This window comes from Hippichthys cyanospilos, chromosome 17, assembly GCF_059441005.1.
Source record: "Hippichthys cyanospilos isolate Australia breed blue-spotted pipefish chromosome 17, RoL_Hcya_1.0, whole genome shotgun sequence".
NCBI classification, from domain to species: domain Eukaryota; kingdom Metazoa; phylum Chordata; class Actinopteri; order Syngnathiformes; family Syngnathidae; genus Hippichthys; species Hippichthys cyanospilos.
The window spans coordinates 3,674,131-3,678,177 of record NC_142385.1 but is presented as its reverse complement, the minus strand read 5'-3'; the positions used below and the strand labels follow the sequence as shown (position 1 = coordinate 3,678,177).

At 46.9% G+C, this 4,047-nt stretch overlaps 1 pseudogene; it reads right to left on the bottom strand.

Annotated features, from left to right (window-relative positions):
- Positions 1-573: 573 nt before the first annotated feature.
- LOC148409257 (uncharacterized) lies at positions 574-3,254 on the bottom strand (annotated as a pseudogene).
- Between the last annotated feature and the right edge of the window lie 793 nt (positions 3,255-4,047).

Sequence of the window (4,047 nt, the reverse complement as noted above, 5' to 3'; positions counted from 1 at the left end):
AGAATTATTGAATGAATAAATTGTTTCAAGAAAACAAAAAAAAAAAACACATTTTACGTTCATTCGGTTATTCAATTTCACTTTTGTAAAAAGCCATACCAGAATAGTTCAACCCAACTTGTCATGTGTCACCTCTTGTTACCTGTCAAGTTGAGGATTTATTTTTGTGAACACATCTCTACTATGATCCCAAAAGAGGAGACTTTACTTTGAATATTTTTGTGTTGAAAAATATTTATTTATAATTATTTCTTCTTGAGAACAGGTCTGAAACTTGATGTTGATTATTTTTTGGGGGACAAGTATTTTTTAATATTTGAGTTAATTATCTATTTTTGTGAATAGAACTCTACCATAACCCCTAAACAAGACTGTTTATGTGGAATATTTTTCTGTGGAGAAATATTTATTTATAACTTTTTTTTTTTTTTTTTTTTTTAGAAGAGGTATGGTGAAAGATACATATTGCGAATGCGCTGGGACACATTATCAGTGATATACCCTGGGATCATTGGGGGTTTCGGGTCTCTCAACATCAGACCCCCTCAGCCCAGGTGACCCGACCGGGGGTGATCAATCCCCAGCCTTTGTCCCAGCTGTGCTTGCCCACGGTTCTGCCCTCTTTAGCCATCTTGTGCCTTTCTCTGCGGCTTCTGTTGCAGATCTAATTGCTTTTTGTTTTGCCTCCCTGACAAGTCCTAGCTGTGTGAATACTCTGCAGAGTGAACACCCTGCAAAAGCCCAGCATCCCACCTCCAGAGATTCACAGACCGTTTTCCAGCCTTGCCCCCTGCACTCCTCCACCAGCTCTTGATATATGGAGCGCTTCCTCTCACTGGCCTCGTTCATACGTTCTTCCTAAAGCACAGTGAGCTCCAGAATGATCAGCTGCTTGGTGGATTCTGAGACAATGATCATGTCTGGGCGAAGCATGGTTAATGTTTTCCTGGGTGGGAACTTCAGTTGTCTGCCCAGATCCACTTCCACTTTCCAGTCGTTGGCGGAGGTGACCGTAGTTGTTTATTGGGTTTCTGCCCAGCTCGGTGGAACGTAATGGTCACTGCTCTGACGTGGCCTTTGATGGTGTGGATCGCAGTGGTAATACTGTCAGCAATTGCCCTAAGCACCTGGTCATGGCGCCAGCGAGAGCGCCCGTCTCCAAGGGCTTTTGGGCAGCTACTGAGGAGGTGTTCCAGGTAGCCCCGTCCTGGGCAGTGGGGACAGGATGTGGTCTCCATTTTACCCCAGACGTAGAGGTTTGCTGGGCTTGGAAGGACATCATAAACAGCCTGAATTAAGAACCTGATACGGCTCCTTGCTTTCCCATTCCCACCATCTTACTCGCACGTCCTTCTTTCACACCTGCCCGTACTTCCTCCTGGATCAACTGCTGGAGCTCTTTACCTTGGGCTTTGTCCACCCTGGTTGATAGAAAGCAGCCGAAGCCTGCGCGCCCTGTCGCTATGGACCCCACCAGAGCTTTCTGCCTCAGCCGAGACTCAGCCACTTCCAGAGCTTTACCCCCACACCATTTCCTGCCTGTTAGTAACTCGATGCCAGCTGATGCCACCTTTGGATCTCTGCATTCTCTGTACTGCATAGCTTCCTGTGTTCTAGACACCATAAACTCTTCAGACAGTGCACTTATTGGGAGCCTCAGGGTTTTGCGGGTGCCATAAAGAGCATTGCTGCTTAAGCTGCGTGGGAAGCCGAGCCATCTCCACAGAAAGCTGCTGATTTTCCTCTCCATACCCTCGACTGTTGTTAATGGCACTGTGTACACTAGCAGAGGCCACAGGATCCGGGGCAGGATGGAGTGCTGGTAAATCCAGGCCTTGATCCTTCCTTGGAGGCCCGTCTTGTCGACCCGGCAAAGCCAGTCCTCAAGCTCTTTGCTGGTTCTTTGGATGGAAACAGAGTCTTTGAGGCTACAGTCAAAATATTTTCCGAGGCTCTTAACTAGAGAACGTGACTTTGTTGGCTTAAAGCTTATTCTAGCCCAAGTGATGATCTTCTCTAGACCCTGGAGAATCCACCTACTGTCTGGTACAGATGTTGTGGTGATGGACAGGTCATCCATGAAGGCTCCTATTGGGGCTGGCGTACGCCAGATGTTGTCAAGGGGCCTCTGCACTCTACCTCAGCTGATTTGACGATCATGTTCATGGCAAGGGCAAAAAGGATGACAGAGATGATGCAGCCCGTTATGATACCTTTTTCGAGCTGATGCCAATCTGAAGTGCCTGATCCTGATGTGACCCTTAGCCTGAAATTAACTATAGTAGTCCAGGATAAGGTCTGAGACTTTGCCAGGGACATGATGTTGATGGAGAGCGAGCTCGACAAGCTTGTGTGGGATGTAGCCATATGCATTGGCGAGATCAAGCCACAGCACTGTGAGGTCCCCCTTCCCTTCATGTGCTTCCCTGAGGAGCTGTGTTATCCTTCTGAACTGAGGAGTCGATAGAGTTGTTCTTTAGAAGAAACTCTGTTAGCCATTGTGACAAGATGCTAAAGAAAATCTTGCCCTCAATGCTCAGCTGTGAGATGGATCGAAACTGACTGATGTCCTTGGAGTCTTCTTCCTTAGGGATCCACACACCCTCCGCATACCTCCATTGTTCAACAACTTTCCCTCTACGCCAAATCAACCTAAGGATCTTCCACAGGTGACAAAGGAGTTGCGGGCAGCGCTTGTATACAAAGTACCGGACGCCGCTTGGACCAGGGGCTGAAGCAGTTCTAGCTCCTTTCACCCCCTCCTGAATCTCTGACCAGGTGGGCTCCCTCAGGGTGAACTCCGCTGTTGGTGTCTGTGGGCTCATGAGGGATCTCTGTGGCTGAAGCTCCACTGCTCTCTCTGGGTCGCTCAAGATATTGTGCAGGAACGAGTTAACATCCTCGATTGAACAGACTAGACTGCCACTGTGATTATGTCCCAGGAGCTTCTTGGCAAAAGTAAAATGGTTGGAGATGAAAGCTGCATGCTTCCTTGCCCTTTCCTTCCCTCTCCTTCGGTGCCACTCAGCTCTACGCAGTGTCATGAGCTTTTTCCTCAAGATGTTGCGAAGCTCGACAAGCGGTTCCTTTTCAACTTCGCTAGCCAACTTATGCTGCTGTTTGAGGCATCAAAGTTCCTGACGCAGTTTTTGGATTTGAGTGGCTCTGCGGTTCATAGAGTAGCTGGGTTGGATGTAATCGCTCTCCGCGTTGCCAAATCTTTCAGCGGCGTAGCTGACTATGATTGCAGTCATGGTCTTGAGCCGACGTTCTGCTTCCCCCTTACTTGCGGTTTCCAGCCAGGATCTTGCACACGTCAGAATGACACCTTATATTGATTTTCTTTTTGTGGAAAAATATTTATTCATAATTAAGTTATTTCTTTTTGACAACGGAGATCCGATCTAAAAGAGGACACTTTAGGTTGATTATTTTTTTGTGGACCAATACAAATGACGTTTGAAAGGGTCTAAAGTTTAATAAATCAGACACTGAAGGCCTTCTTAAGTCTTTTTGCCAAAATGCTTTGCACTGGTTAAGGTGTACCTGGATGAAAAATATTTATCAGGGGGTGCATCCTTGAAAAAAGGTTGAGAACAACTGGTCTAGATGACTATAGTATTTACAATGTAGGGAAAAACAGAAATACAATTGTCACATTCCTGTCCTGTCTTATTTTGTTGTTTGTGTTTAGGAGAGGTGCTACTTCCGCCACGAGGGGGCTGGGTCACCGGCCACGTACTCCTGTTTGTCATCAAGTGCTTTTTAAGGCTGGCCGGCGCAGGAGAGCGACACTGGGTTATTACTTTGCATACTTCCTGCTGCCGAGTGAATTCTCTGGTGTTCCCACCGTGTCTATTTGGGTTTGTACTTTGCTCTTTTGGACTTTTCGCTTTTTGATGATTTCTGTTGCTACTTTGTCCTAGTTGCTCTCCTGCAGACCCAGCTCCCTCATGGCATCGCCTCCTTGTTGGACTCATTCTCCTAGACGGTTTAGTCTCTCTTTATGTTGCTACTTTGTGGTTTTTGTTGTACTGCCCGTTTTGG